A 16,661-nucleotide genomic window follows, 5' to 3' on the forward strand; every position below is an offset into this window, starting at 1 on the left:
AAACGGGGAGGTAAATCCCTAATAATTTTAGACAAAACTGTACTTAATAATAGTGTGTATTGCATTAAATACAATCTGCTTGGCTGTCATATCAAGGTTACCTGAGTCACTTCAGCATCAACGCTAGGTGTTTAGAAAAACTACTGTTGACACTAGAGTACTTTAATTGTTCATTGAGACCTACCCTTTTCAATGTTGCTTTAAGGCATTTTGGCTCAGTTCTGAATCACTGAAGCAAAATTGGAGCATCTGGAAGTGGTGTCAAAATAGCCCAGGCAACCTCAATGCAGCACCCAAGTGGATAATCTCAACATAGAATACAAACACTGCATTAGTGATTGCCGGAAGGCTACAGTTCATCTTCCTCTGAAATACACCACAGAAAAATGATCAGAAAATCTAAATGATACTTTTTCATGATGTCTTTTACTTTTCAAACAAAACACCCAAATATGTTTGGATGGTTGTTAGGCATTTCATTCTAATACTCTGATTCTCAGTTGGTTTAATCCATTGGTTCTCTCCCTCCAGAACAGATGAATGAAACTCATAGTTTCTAATATATGAACTGTGAGCATATAAATAGGTATCCTGCAGATGATGGTACCTCTGGGTTTCGTTACTGGAAGATAGAACACGATATTATTTTAGTTGTCAATTAGCAATGTAATATATATTCTATAACAGTATGTACAATGTCTTCATTTTTGTGGATTCTATAGAATGAGATTTTCTTTGCTTTGTTTTTCTCTCATAGGTTGGCGATGCAATTTTATTCTACTGATTTAACAGCCCATTGTAAGTAAATCCTTTTGTTTCTTCTGAATCATACAAGCTTTATACAGATTGATTGATTTATTTTGTTTGGATTAATTTTGAAATGTTCCTGAATTTAACTGATAAAATGGTCCTTTGTACTTCTTTGCTATTTTCTCTTGGGGTCAAAATTGAGTTCAGTGCCAATTTCCCTGAAAATTGGTGAACAGTTAAGGGCCATGTGACATCTGTGGCTCCAGATACAGGCAGGAACAGCTTATGTGAGACATGGGGCCCCCAGGTCAGGAAGTATAAATGCTAAAACATGCTAAATATACCACCTGATACCAGTCCTCCCTCAGAATGCCACCTCTTATAGGTCTGATCCAGATGACCTACAGTTTTATGAATGTGCATAACTGGAGTTCAGGAGTGGGGTATAGCAGCTGCATCTTGCAGTTTCCCTCCTGGTTGCCTGTTTTTCTGGGTCTGCATATAGGGGATAATTCTGCCCAGTATCAGGTCTAAAAATCTGCTGCATCCTTTGGGGCTTTAATATTTTTCTGTTTTTTTTTAAATGAAGTGCAAAAATAAACTATGAGAATATAATTAATTGCTCATTGACATTTAACAACTGAAAAAAGAAATTGTGAGTCACACACCACTGCTCTCTATTGCATATTACTGTTATAAATGCAGTACCAAATGAATTCAGGTTGGAACACTTCAAATAAGTGTGACACTTTGTCTAACATGTCTAACTACCATTAATTTAGTTAGTATTCATTGTAACTACACTGATCATAATGAATTCATTTAGCATTAATGTGAGCATTATATATCCTTTTAGTAACTCCATTGTAATTCAGCAATAATTAATATACATATTAAATGAAGTGTTACCACACAAAGCTATTACAGAGCTATTTAAAAGCTTTAAAACAAGTTACATTTGATCTGATCAGTATGTTTGGTGTTCTCAGAATGCTGCAAAGATACCTTCTAGAATTCCATGAGGTGATTCATATTTGGAGCCCCCTATTAACCTTTTAAGAAAGATTGTATATTTACACGTGTCTATTGATCAATATATAACTTAATCAGTAAGACAGGCATATCATGCTGTAGTGATGAATGTTGATACTCTTTTGTTATATTGTGAGTCCAAGACGACAGAGCCAAAATCTTCTAAGAAACCTGAGAAGGAACATTTGTAATATATTTTGTGTATGTGAATAATAATGCTTGCTGGTGACTGGCCAGGGAGAGAAGGAGGATGTTACTGCTACTATCTATTACAGGAGAGCTCTTACTCAATGGGTAAAAGGCCTTTGGTTTTGGAATGTAGAGACAAGGGTTCTAGTCCTGACTGAGTGGAAGGGTACATGTGCTGTGTCTAATAACACTGCTCTACAGCCAAAATGCTTCTGAAATAAATGTAGTCAAACTTTACTAATTCTGGGTCACTGAGAACGAAAATGATGCTTAAAATTGTTGATTGGCTCTAGTTTTCAAGATATGCTTTTCGGTCAGTATATATGACCCTTGACTTGGGAATGGCGGAAGATAAGTGAGTTATAAAGGGAAGGGATTTCAATTTAAACCAGAAATGACTAAAATACATCTTTGACTGGATCTATGAATAAATCTATGACTGGGTTTGGACAGTACTTGCTTTTTAGGCAAAACAATGAATGATGCAATCTGAAGCTGGTATTGCGTCATACATTATATGAATTGCATCATGTTATTCCTACAAGTCATGGATGATGCAATCATAACCAAGCTTACATCACTCTGCCGAACAAATTGCCCTATATCAGCTCTAGAAATCATACAGTGTCATGCTCTCTTATTTGTCAGTGTTTGATTGTGCAAAGGGACACATTTCTGTTTAGCCAAAGTGAGCAGAGATGCCTCGTACTTGTGTGAACAGTGCAGATAACTTCTGCTATGTTTGTGGTGAAGTGACTTTTGCATCACAAAAGCGCAGTATAACCACTACGGTTAAGAAAGCCTATCGCCTTTATTTTGGCTGCAAAATTGGAGATCAGGACAAGAGGTGGGCCCCACACATATGCTGCAACACTTGTGCAACAAATCTTCACCAGTGGTTGAACAGGAAAAGGAAATCAATGCCTTTTGCAGTGCCAATGATTTGGAAAGCCAACAGGTCATACCAGCAATTGTTACTTCTGCATGGTGCCTCCAGTTGGGAAAGGTGTGTCAAAGAAGAAAAAGTGGAATGTGCATTATCCAAACATTCCATCAGCTATACGCCCAGTACCCCACGGAGAAGGACTGCCAGTTCCTGATGCACCAGAATCATTCTCACTTGAGTCAGACGAGGAAGAGGATGAAACTTCTGGTCCTGAACCATCAATGTCACAGGACCCACATTTTCTCCCATCCTCCTCCTCTGAACCACACCTCATAACACAAGGTGAACTGAATGACCTTGTCAGGGATTTGGAACTACCCAAGAGTAAGGCAGAGCTGTTGGGCTCCAGACTACAGCAGTGGAATCTCCTGGCAGGTGATGGTAGGGTTTCCATGTTCTGTGACCGTCAAAAGGATCTTGTCCCATTCTTCTTCATGGAAGGTGATCTTGTAGCAACAACATCAATGGTGTGATGGCAGCCCTCAACATTGTTCACGATCCAGATGAGTGGAGACTTTTCATTGATTCATCGAAGACGAATCTTAAAGCTGTTTTATTGCATAATGGCAATGTTTTGCCATCAATTCCAGTTGGTCATGCAGTCCATATGAAGGGAAACCTATGACAACATGAAACAACTTTTGAGGTGCATAAACTATGACCAACATCAGTGGCAGCTTTGTGGCGATTTGAAGGTTGTTGCTCTCTTGCTTGGTCTGCAGACTGGATACACAAAGTACTGCTGTTTTCTCTGCGAATGGGATAGTTGTGCAAGAGATTCCCACTACATCAAGAAAGATTGGCCACTCCGACAGTCATTGGAGCCTGGGAAGAAAAGTGTTCAGCATCCACCACTTGTTGAATCAAGGAAGATTTTGTTACCACCCTTACACATCAAGCTGGGTCTGATGAAGAACTTTGTCAAGGCTATTGACAAAACACAAGCAGTTTTCAGGTACCTCCGTGGAAAATTTCCAAGGTTAAGTGAAGCTAAGATAAAGGAAGGTGTCTTTGTTGGTCCTCAGATTCATGAACTTCTTCGAGATGATGCATTTGACCATGCACTGCGTGGCAAGGAAAAGACGGCATGGAAAGCATTCCAGTTAGTGGCAATAAATTTTCTCGGAAACAACAAGGCAGACAACTACAGGTTGTTGGTGGAAAACCTCCTCAAGGCATACAAAAGCCTTGGTTGCAACATGTCACTAAAGATGCATTTTTTGCACTCTCATCTAGATTTTTTTCCCACCGAACTGCGGAGCAGTGAGCGACGAGCACGGCGAGCGATTTCACCAGGACATTGCAACAATGGAGAAACACTATCGGGGCAAATGAAGCCCATCAATGCTTGCAGACTATTGCTGGACAGTGACAAGAGATGCTCCATTTAATGAATATAAGAGACAAGCCAAGAAGCGCCGAGTAGACACTGAATAGGACTAAACTATGTACAGAATAGTTTTTTGCCTTTTGTTTCATAATAAATTTTATTTATATAACCCTTTTGCTGATTTCTAAAGTGTTACATAAACAGGACAGGTGAACTATTATCATGTAAAGCAACCATAAACACATGAAAAGACCTAGGTTTACAATTTATGATTAAAACTCTACTATCTACACAATATACATAGACATAAAATGTAAAAACTTAAATATCTTAGAAACAGTAGCCAATCAGTTGTTTTCATTGTCATATTTGAATTCAGCACATCAAAATACATAATAAATAGCACATTTTATCTCTGAAGCAAACGACTTCTCAATAATTGTAGACTGGTGTAATTATTCCTCTTATCTGCAGCATATGGCTTTGTTACAATATGTAGCACGGCCTCTTGGTTGGGAAAGTCTTATTCCAATAACATGGAAATATAATTCAAAACATTTTAAATATCTTAGCTGCTCTGCCTTTCTATAGTATCTTCCATTGGAGGATCTCAGTCTTTACAAACATTAATGTCTTAAGCTTCCCAGCATCAGTGTGTGGTAAATAAACTTGGTTATCCCCATTTTACAGAGGAAGGAACAGAGGATCAGAAAGGCTAACTTTTCTTTTCCAGTGTCACATGCAGTATGTAGCAGAGCAAATATTTGAATCCATTTCTCCTTTTTGCCCTAATTGTGTATATCTCCTTTTAGGACTTAAATAGAAGTGATGCATGTGAATTGACATCAGGATATGGCGTTACATATGCCATATACAGAAATCTTTACCTAGCACTTCACACGGGGAGGAAGTATATTATTAGTTAATAGTTTGCTGGTCTTGGACTCAGGTGATCTGGGTCATAATTTTTGCTCAGCCACTGACATGCTTTGGCCATGGACAAGCCACTCAACCTTGTCATGGGCAAGCCACTCTGTTCTTCAGTTTTCCATTTCTAAAAAGTGGAGATGATACTTGCATTCTTTTTTAAAATTTTTGAGCTTTACAGATGAAAATATGTGCTAGGTGTTATTTCATTATTCCCAATTAAATGCACTAATCTTTAGGGCAGAATGTGGCAACTATTTAACAGTTCACAATATTATGCTCACAGCATACACACAGAAGTTAGATACAAATACAAAGTATTCCTCCTGGAAGGTTGCTACATAACACTACTTTATTTGTTAGAATTCAGAATAACACACAGGAACCCCAAAACAGAGAGAGACAAAACAGGCTGCTCCATAACAGAGAGAGGCACAACTCACTCCACCTTGTTTTGGGTTTTTTTCCCCACATTACATGCTTCATCACAGAGCCCCCTATCCTTCAGGCAAGACCAGGAATACTACACCCCCTTCCCCTGCACTCTTCAAGTGATAACTTGAAAGTCCAGTACATTCCTCAATACACCACAAACACTACACAAAAGAGTTTGGGACAGGGAAGGAGGAAGAATACTATATCCAACTGAATCTGCCTGAGAATTTGGTACATTTTAAAAATTAATTACTTCATTTCTTCAAAAAAATATGTTGGTATCTAATAACTGTGATGTAACCTGGTGTTTGTTATAAACAGTCCTGTTTATGATTAGTGTATTTAGAATTCATGTGTTTATCGCACATGTTTAGAGAGGTTTAATTGTGGCTTTTGAGTATCCACTTAGATTATGTAAAGTTTAAGTGTAAATGTAGTTCAGCTGCATTTTATGCACAAGCTACTCAGAATCATTATTATAAGGTTACACTTTTAGCTAAAATTGGCTTCTGTTACTCTAGTATTTGAAATGCACTTCTCTCTGTCTCAGATGATACGTCTAGTATTTGAAATGCACTTCTCTTTGTCTCAGATGATACGTCACTTTGTTCTAAAGTTGTTGAATTCGAATTTAAGTTGCACCTTACTTTAGATGCATATGTAAGTGATAAAATCCAGTCTGGCTATGAGAAGAGACATAACATTGAGACTGTCCAGTTGAGGGCTTATAGCCGTCTCTTGCTGCAGGCTGATTAAGGGTGTTCTATATTTGTACTCTTTCATCTATTGACTGCTTTTGTCAGCATCAACCATTGGTACCCCTTTGGAACATTTAGAGCAGATGGTAGGGCTGTCTGGAAGTGTTTTATCAATAGTTCTTATGGATTGCTGCCAATTAGTTAGGTACACGTTCCGCTCTGCTAAGCATGGGTTCTCTCCATTGTACCATTCTATGCCATTCCTTCAGGACCCTTGTTTTCTAGTATCAATATGAACTCTTTGCTTCACTTATTTGTCAGCCTTGGCTTATGAATAGAGCTGGCCAAAATTTTTCAGGTGTAGCTTATTCACTGAAAAATGCCTTTTCAGGCAACCTGAAACTATCTGTGCATTGGGCATATATTCCCCCAAATAGCTTCAGACAATTTTTTCTGAGGGGGGGGACTTAAATTCATAAAATGGCTGGAGGAGGAAATGGTAGCAGTCTCCTTATAACTTTTAGCCCAGTGGTAGGGTACTCACCTAGGAAGTGAGAAACCTGGAATTTCTCCTTTGGCTGATGTGAAAAAGAGTTTTGAACTTGAGTCTCTCAGACTGCAGGAGAGTGCTCTAGCCATTGGGCTATGGGGCATTTTCATGTCTCTCTCTGTCAATCTCTCCTGTTGAAGCTGTTTCACTTTGTAAAAATAATTAAATAGTCATTGGAGCTAGGACTTGAACTTGTCTCCCCCACATTCTAGGTGAGTGCCCTAACCATCCAGCAATATTCATTCATATTCTCATTCTTTGGCCCAATGGTTATTCGTAGTCGTCCAAAAATATTTTTGGTGAAAAAGTCTCCATTTTCAACCAAATAAATTAATGATTAAATTGGGTTCTACTGTACTTTTGGGCTAGACTGTGGTTTGGCAGTATAGGCTCAGTTTTTGCAAGAGATTTCTTTTTCTTCTCATGCTTGCTCCAGGTTAGTAGTATTTTTGCTATTGGCACTTGTAGTCCATTACTACTTAGGATGTCGTAGTTTCTCAAATGGTATTTACGAAAGATAGTTAGATTCATAGGCTCTGGTATAATTTTCCTTATCATTATCCCTTTGGCTGTCATCCCACCATGTTCCTTCCAGCTATCCACTGATTTCCTTGCTGAGGTCCCAGAGTCATTTTGCTGCATTTTTCTCCTCTTTCACACTCTCCCAAAACCTTAATGGCTTTTTCAGGTCATTCTACTTGTTTCCAGATTTACTTTTTGTGACCAACCCTGTTTATTACCTTTTTAACACACAGAAATTCATCCTGAGAGAGGCCCTGATCCTATAATCATGTCCATTGAAATAGACCACTGTGGTTATGTGATGCCCCAATGAAGTCAGTCTGGCTCTGTGTGAGCGCAAAGGTTAATCAGTCTGGATGTGATTGCAGGATCGGAGCCTAAGAGTATTTTGGTATGTTTTGTTTTGTTTTTTTTAAATAAAAGTCTTTGATTTGTTTAGAATAACTAAATATACCGTGGCAGCCCAGTGCTGGGGAGAAAAATTATTCCCAATTGCACAATAATTCTTTTAAAATAGAAACTATATATCTATTAAAAATGAGCCTGTTTTTAAAGGTGTGAGTGACAGTAATTGTGACTATGCCATGGTTACATTACAGGAGAAACAATTATACCAATTACAGCATCAGTCCAAAGAGAAAATGTCTGTTATCATGTCGTGTGATTATGTGAACACTATTGTCTTAATACTTGCAAAAGTGTTCCAGGAAGAAGTTGGCTGTCATTGCCTCACTGTCTCTATGCTGCTTCTACACTGTTTATTCTACAGTTTGCATTCCCATTTCAAGAATAGTGTCTGAATCATACCTAATCTATAACATAAAACTACTGTGTGAAATTGAACAGCATAACAATTGGCTATCATTTTACATCTCTTATCCATAGTGAAGCTTTTTCAGTTTTCAGTTATTTTCTTTTGTCACATTCTTTAGTACATAAAGGTGTCTCAGGATGACAACTGCAAACCTGTGTATGGATTATACTAGAGTTGTTTATTTATTTAATGAACATTTCCAATTACAGTGTTGATACTAATGATAAAAAAATCCTAGTCCACTACAGATTTTCCAGTGATGTATTTGATAGTCTATTCTTGTTCTTTCATTATAGCATCATGGGAAGCAAGAAAGTGGCATCATTGGAATTTTCCCAACAAATTTCTTCCCCAAGATTCTCACTGAGAAAGAAAAACTGGTTTTGATCTTAAAATTATGTTTGGGCCAAAATCAAACATTCAATTGAATTTTGAGGCCTTCTGGTTGGATTTGACTCTCCAGATCTGATCCTACTCTTTTTGTTTCTAGGTGAGAGGGATTCTATTTTCTCATTTGTGTGTAACCAAAATCCTACAGCTCTTCTCATGATTTTGTAACCCAAGGTTGAGGAAATTGTGAAAGATTAAATATGCTTTCAAAATTTCTGCCATTTGGGGTCAAAATCTCTTAAAACCGAGTTGTGATATTTCTATATCACCTGATCCAAACTCAGACTGAACCATAATTCAAATTTGTACCCAAGAAAAGACTTGATCTGGATCTGAATATATCTTTTTATATTAGATGAGATATTCTTTGAGGGCCTCTGTGCATTCCCACTTGTGGGATACAGTATCACGGGCACTGAGCTGTGGAAATGTCTTCAGCAACCATGTCTGTGTAAACTTTTGGTCATCCCCAACAGCATGTCTTTTCAAGGCAGTTCCACAGCACAGTGCCAGGGGCACCATATCCCACAAATGTGAACGCCAGCTTTCAAAGAAAAACAGTTACTGGCAAGTAACCTCTTTTCCACTTCATTCTGAGGGAAAGACAAAGCTTCCTGAAAGTTCTTACTTTAACTGAGCTAGCTGATCTACTCCTAGCTGAAATTCCACACTATAAATGTCTTTCACTGATAGCCTTATCTAGAAGTATCAGAGGGGTAGCTGTGTTAGTCTGTATCAACAAAAACAACGAGGAGTCTGATGGCACCTTAAAGACAAACAGATTTTTTGGGGGCATAAGCTTTCAAGGGTAAAAAAAAAACACTTCTTCAGATGCATAACATGAAAATTACAGAAACTGGCATAAAAATATATTGGCATATGAAGAGAAGAGTTACCTTAAAAGTGGAGAACCAATGTTGAAGGCAATTAATCAGGGTGGATGTGGTCCACTCCCAATAAATGATGATGAGATGTCAATACCAAGAGAGGAAAAATTGCTTTTGTAGTGAGCCAACCACTCCCAATCCCTATTCAAGCCCAAATCGATGGTGTTAAGTTTGCAAATGAATTGTAACTCAGGAGTTTCTCTTTGAAGTCTGTTTTTGAAGTTTTTTTGTTGAAGAATGGCTACTTTTAAATCTGTTATTGAGTGTCCAGAGAGACTGACGTGTTCTACTGCTTTTTGTATGGTACCATTCTTGATGTCTGATTTGTGTCCATTTATCCTTTTACGTAGAGACTGTCCAGGTTGGCCAATGTACATGGCAGATGGGCATTGCTGGCACATGATGGCATATATCACAATTAGTAGATGTGCAGGTGAATGAGCATCTGCTGGTATGGTTGTTGGTGGTGAGTCCTATGATGGTGTCGCTAGAGTAGATATGGGGACAGAGAAGGCAACGGGGTTTGTTACAGGGATTGGTTCCTGGGCTAGTGTTTCTGTGGTGTGGTGTGTAGTTGCTGGTGAGTATTTGCTTCAGGTGTCTTGGATGGAAGCTGGAGGCAAGTAGGTAATTATAGCAGTCAGTAGGTTTCCAGTATAGGGTGGTGTTTATGTGACCATCACTTATTTGCACTGGAGTGTCCAGGAAGTGGATCTCTTGTGTGGACTGGTCCAGGCTGAGGTTGATGGTGGGGTAGAAATTGTTGAAATCCAGGTGGAATTCTTCAAGGGCCTCCTTCCCATGGGTCCATATGATGAAGATGTCATCAATGTAGTGTAAGTAGAGGAGAGACGCTAGGGGACAAGAGCTGAGGAAGCGTTGTTCTAAGTCAGCCATAAAAATGCTGGCATACTGTGGGGCCATTCGGGTACCCATAGCAGTGCCACTAACTTGAAGGTATAATTTGTCCCCAAATCTGAAATGACAGAAAGGACAAAATCACAAAGCTCAGCCACCAGGTGTGCCATGGCCTCATCTGGGATACTGTAGTCCATCTCGTGTGGAATATTGATGTAAAAAGCTTCCACATCCATGGTGGCCAGGATGGTGTTTTTAGGAAGATCACTAATGCATTGTAGTTTCCTCAGGAAGTCAGTGGTGTCTCGAAGCTAGCTAGGAGTGCTGGTAGCGTAGAGTCTGAAGAGAGGGTCCAAATAGCCAGATAATCCTGCTGTAAGAGTGCCAAGGACTGGAAGTGATTCACTCACAACAAAAGTAATTTTCCTTCTCTTGGTATTGACACCTCCTCATCAATTATTGGGAGTGGACCACATCCACCTTGACTTAATTGGCCTTCAACATTGGTTCTCCACTTGTAAGGTAACTCCCTTCTCTTCATGTGCCAGTATTTATGCCTGTTTTTGTAATTTTCACTCCATACATCTGAAAGAAGTGGGTTTTTTTACCCACAAAAGCTTATGCCCAAATAAATCTGTTAGTCTTTAAGGTGCCACCGGACTCCTCACTGTTTTTATCTAGAAGTGTCAGCCCAGAGATTTACTGAGCTTTAACATTTAGTTTCCATTGAGGAGGTGGTGAGATGTGTGGTGTTGCATGATGATAGGGGTTTTTTTAGGGTTTTTTTTTGTTTTTTTGTGATTATTTTTTAAGTGTGCCATTTGTTTTGGAGTTTTCCTAAAATCTATGAATTCCTTGCATGCAAAACAGGAGAAACACTCAACAAGGAAACACTACACTACTCCATGTGAGATCTTCACATCACGTTTCTGTTTAGAATTGACAATGGAATATGGAGGCAGGCCAATGGTATGGCCAGCAGGTCCATGCACAGAATAGAACACTTAAGGAAGGGGATGGGAATACTATAGGCTACATAAAATACCCCTCTTCATCTGCTTTAACAACAATGAAAGCTTGGATGCCAGTCCTTGAGAATTCTGTCCCATCCTTATGGGCATTATCCTTTTACTCAGGCTTTACTTGCAGGATTTGGGCCTGTGAAAATAAATACTTCTTAAAAAAAGGATTTAAGGAATTTGTTTTCAGACACATACCGACCATGCCATGTTTTAACCCTGAGCCAGTGTTTATAGCTGTATTTAAACGCTCTGAAATATAGTATTTACGATGGAAACATTTAACAATCCTTTTCTATAGGAGTTAGCAGGCACTGATATAATACTAATGTGACAACTAAGATTTTAGAGACACACTTTTATTTTCTTGATAGGAGAGCTGTTATGTAGTCTGAAATCTAGCCAGATTTTTCTGGCTAGTGTCTCCTCATGTTTGTGCCAGCAGGAGTTTGCTGACTACCCAAATTATGTTTCAGCAGTTTACACAGAAATGTTTATCTTCCTTTTCAAACTAGTCTAAATGGTCATATTCTTAAACAATGAAAACCAGACTGTTCTCAATGTGCAAAATAAACCCTGCTAAACATTTGTATTATAATAAAAGTCATGGGTTCAGAATGAATTTACCTTCCAGCAAATGAAATTATATTTCCTATGAAATGTTTGTCATTTACAGTAGTGATCTGACTGTAAGTCCAATCATCTGAAAAATGGAATCTACAGCGTGATATACTAAATTGAGTTAATATTTGAAAATGCATATACTTTCAAATAAGCACATTGTGGCCATTATGCTACGGTTGTTCCGGATACAATGTGGTTATTCATAAGACTATTCTAGTGAGGTCTGCCTCTTATAAAGAACAATGAACCATATTCTATAATCTTTTAGATAGCTCCCTAGATATTCCCTTCTAGTTAAGACCTCATGTCCTATTTGGCATGTAAGATCTATATTTTGGTTTTACATTCTGCAGCACTGCCCCTGCTCAAATATTCTTTCTATCACCTCCCATTTCAGTCTGTTTGAGTCGGTGTAGTGATCCTTGTGTAATTTTGTTTGGATACTAAATTTAACTTATTTTATGTTGTTGCCAAATTTTGAATTGTCAATATGTTTCAGATTTGTGCAATGACAACTGGTAATAACCTTGAACCACAAAATTGTAAGGGAAAATCTAGAGGTGGTGTTTTTTTCCAGCTGGGCAAGGGACAGTCAGTGCTTTTAACACTTAAGCCTGATCTACACTAACCCCCCAATTCGAACTAAGGTACACAACTTCAGCTACGTGAATAACATAGCTGAAGTCGACGTACCTTAGTTCGAACTTACCGCGGTCCAGACGCGGCAGGCAGGCTCCCCCATCGACTCCGCGTACTCCTCGCGCCGAGCAGGATTACCGGAATCGACGGCGAGCACTTCTTGGTTCGATTTATCGCGTCCAGACAAGACGCGATAAATCAAACCCAGGCGTTCGATTGCCTGCCGCCGAACCACCGCGTAAATATAGACAAGCCCTTAGGAGAGCAAGGAATGTGGAGGATTTGAAGGATTTGGTAAGGAAGAGGGCAGTAGCAAAGGTGACTCTTAAAATTTTTATGGGATGGAAGAGATCTGATTTCTTCTCTGCCTTCCATAGCAATTCCTTGATAGCAACTGGCTGAGCACCTACATGTCAGACCTGTTTCTACCGCTTCATCCAGCAATAGCAAATAAGCACACTTGTGCATTTTTGCTAAACATAATCAGTACATTTCTATGTTTAAATTGTGGTCATACTTCAATTAACAACCCACTAAAATGTATGGAAAGTGTTAATGTCTGTCAGAGTTAATGAGTCGGGCTGTGTGCTGACTCAGGCACACATCATATCTCAGTTACATATGGTTCATGATTTCAAAGTTAGCCTTACACCCAGAGACTCCATTTTTCTTTTACATGGAAACTTAGATTTTTGAGTGCTCTCACGCAACAACTGAAAAAGAATCTGCAATTATATGGTAGTTTGTGGCCACATAAGTACATTATTCATAAAACCCAGTATATAGTCCAACTTTGCAGGACTGCATCATTTTCTTTAGAAAGTGTAACATCACTTTTCATTTATTAATTTATAATGCTAGGGAAAATATTCCCAGTATTGGCACCAAAATTTTGGCCCACTCCATTTTAATTCTGCTATGCCTTACTTAAACACTGTATGTAAAATATTCTTGATTAAAGCGTTTGTATCTGTGACAGTACTGAATGATGATAAAGTCTCCTTGTTTATTCACTAAACCAATTTTTCCTTCATGATTTTGAAATTTCAGGGGCAGTTTTAGAGCTGCATAGTTCATTCAGATGCATTTTCTCCCATAGAGGTAATGATGAAAGTGATCTTATTGATCTGACAGTAGCCATGGTTCTCTTCTGATTAGGCAGTAATGTTTCTCACCAGGAGAGAGGGAAAGATTGTTTTGACTTTCACATTCAATTCCTCTCTCTAGTCTGCTGGGCTCTTTGGACAGTACTGATTCAGTCTCTAAAGCGTTACCAGGTTGTCATTATCATCTTCAGGAAAAAAGGCATCTAGGACAATGGATAAGGGATTCACATTAGGACTTTTTTCTAAATTAGTTCTTCAGGTCTGTTAAATACACCGGTTGCACCCTCAACTATTTCTTTTTTTAGGGCTTAATTGTGCCTGAGAGGTACAAATCTGAGTAAGCACCGATGTGAGCTGCACACTTCAGTGGGGAGCACTAGAAGAGGTAGTGCCTCCTGGAGCCCCAAGAATGCAGAACCTTTCAAGATCCTCTCCGAGCATCAGGCGAGGCTAGCACCTGATGAATCAGTGGCTTCCTAACCTTGTTGAACCTATATAGCTCTTGGGGTTGCTACTGCCCTACATGTGTTAGGAAAGTGTTCAGAAGAGCACTGTTACTGTGTTTTCTGCTATGCAGGATGACAAGGTAGGAAGACCCTTGCATCCTCCCATGCACCCTTGCAGTAACTTCAGTTTGGTGACAAATGTTTTATATTTTATTTCTTTATTGGGATTTCCATCAATTTGGGAGGGGAAAAAATTCTCATCTAAGCTATAGGGGCCTTTGACACAAATGAAAAATACAATTAATCAAAACAAAACCAGAAGCTAGTTAAACATTTGTTTTGAAGCTGTTCAAAACTTCCTACAGGGAGACTGAAATTGCAAAGATCCGTCATATAAAATTTCTCAGGGGAGGGGGGTGAGAATTCCATTTTCCAGTTAGGACTAAATATGCTAAAAAACTTGTAGTGAACTTTCAGATAAATCTGCAGACGACAGTCCTATATACAGAGCCCTGTATACGGCTCAAGTAATGACAATAAAACCTTTTTTATATTGTGCTTCCAATGTTCCTCAACCTTGACATGGAGGGGAAAGAAAATGAGAAAGGGATTCAGTTTCTATGCCTACTCAGTCATTGGCACTTTTCTGAGAAGGCGAATGAGAGAACTAAAGTAGAATCTCTTTTAAGGGCACGTCTAAATTTACGGCTAGATCAGCACTGCTACAATTGCTAAGCCAATGGCAGAGCATTTTTCCATTCACTTCTGTACCCCAGATCCCCAGGAAGCATAACATAAGTCATCGGGAGAGCATCTTCCGTCACCACAGTGCTGTATAGACATCACTGTAAGTCTTCAGTTATGTAAGTTACGCAACTGAAGTAGCATCACTTAAGTTATGCTTAGTGTAGACCAGCTCTTAGTATTGTCAGTAGCAGTTATACCCATCCCAAGAGGGTGAGATCATTACATCAATTTTTATATCTGCATGATATAAAACACCTCTCATTGAAAATTAAGTTGCTTCCAGTTCGCTTTATTTTTTTAAATAAATTTGCATTAAAAACTTGAACAAAGTCCAGTGGATATATTTCTGTGTATAAGTGCAAGTAGTTTTTCTGCTTGTGTTAGCATTCATTACTGTGTAATGGTCTAGCTGACTGTACAATCTGTGTCATAAAAATCAAATACAGTCTAAGACTTTTCTTTCTTTCTTACCAAGCTGAACACAGATCTAAATGGAATTTTTGGTCTAGGTTACTCAATGTACAGATAAGTCACCCATTTCTTATTTTCAGTGACATGAAGTATACTGTAATACCATTAGTAGATAGGGATAAGCAAATATGATAAGATCTATATGAAGACTTTATTTATACAGTTTATGGTTTCCAGAGAATATGCAAAATGTTTTCTTTAATTGTTTTTCCCAAATGATCCTGAAAATAAATTACTGTCGCAATTTTCAGTGGTCGGTGGTGCTTTCCATATCCAAATGATAGGTCCTTTGCAGATCCGCCTGACTTACTGACCTAATTTTCAAAGGTTAGGCTTCTAAGCATATAATATTTCATGTTTGTCCTGAATATCTTGCTCAATGAGACAAGCTTGGTACAATTTATGCTGCTATGTGTTCTACAGCTGAGATGTCATAATGCACAATGCTGCAGGTAAACCTATAATAACTTATTGCCTCCCTTACTGTGGGTTACTTTTTGCCTTTAGTTTAATTTAGCTAAACTGTTGCCTCTTGCCTTGAAGGGTTTATTTGCATATATTTAACACAATACAGACCTAGTCACATTTGTTTCTAATGCCTAATTAAATGTGAAGTAACCTTGACTTTAATATTATGCTTTAAATTTAACACTGGTGAACTGTAACCAAAAATGATATTATAGGCTATTAGGTAAGATATGGAAAAATAACCATGTAATTTGTATTATTATTATAACCTTTTACAGCATGTGTTTCAAACACTATTGAGAAAAGAATGTCAATGCCATTACATTTTTGTATATGAATATATATGTGAAAGATAAGTAAAGTTGTAGCCTATACCAGCAATAAGCCCATGTGCTTTTGAGTTTGAATGGAAAGCTTACAAAAATGATAGACTTTTAGCATTTAAATCAGTTAAAATTTTTCACAAGCAATTTTAATAAATTATATCTCTAATACAATATTTTTTCTGAGCACAGCAATGGAATTTACTTCAGATGGGCCACTTACTGCATGCTTTCTTTATATATTGCCAGTTTCACAGTAGCCACCCACAAAAGCTCTTTAACCCTTATCATACAGAAATCTTAATAAAGGCACACTAAATGAAACATAGAAAACTAATCCTCAAGGTTTTTATAGACAGAAACAATTTCTCAAGGTGTATTTTGAAAAGCCCTAGATAGTGTATTCTACAGATCTGTGCAATGCATTTGCTACTTAGCAACTACATTTTCTTTTAATGTACAGATATTTTGTCTATAATAACAATTATCC

This window comes from Trachemys scripta, chromosome 5, assembly GCF_013100865.1.
Source record: "Trachemys scripta elegans isolate TJP31775 chromosome 5, CAS_Tse_1.0, whole genome shotgun sequence".
NCBI lineage: Eukaryota > Metazoa > Chordata > Testudines > Emydidae > Trachemys > Trachemys scripta.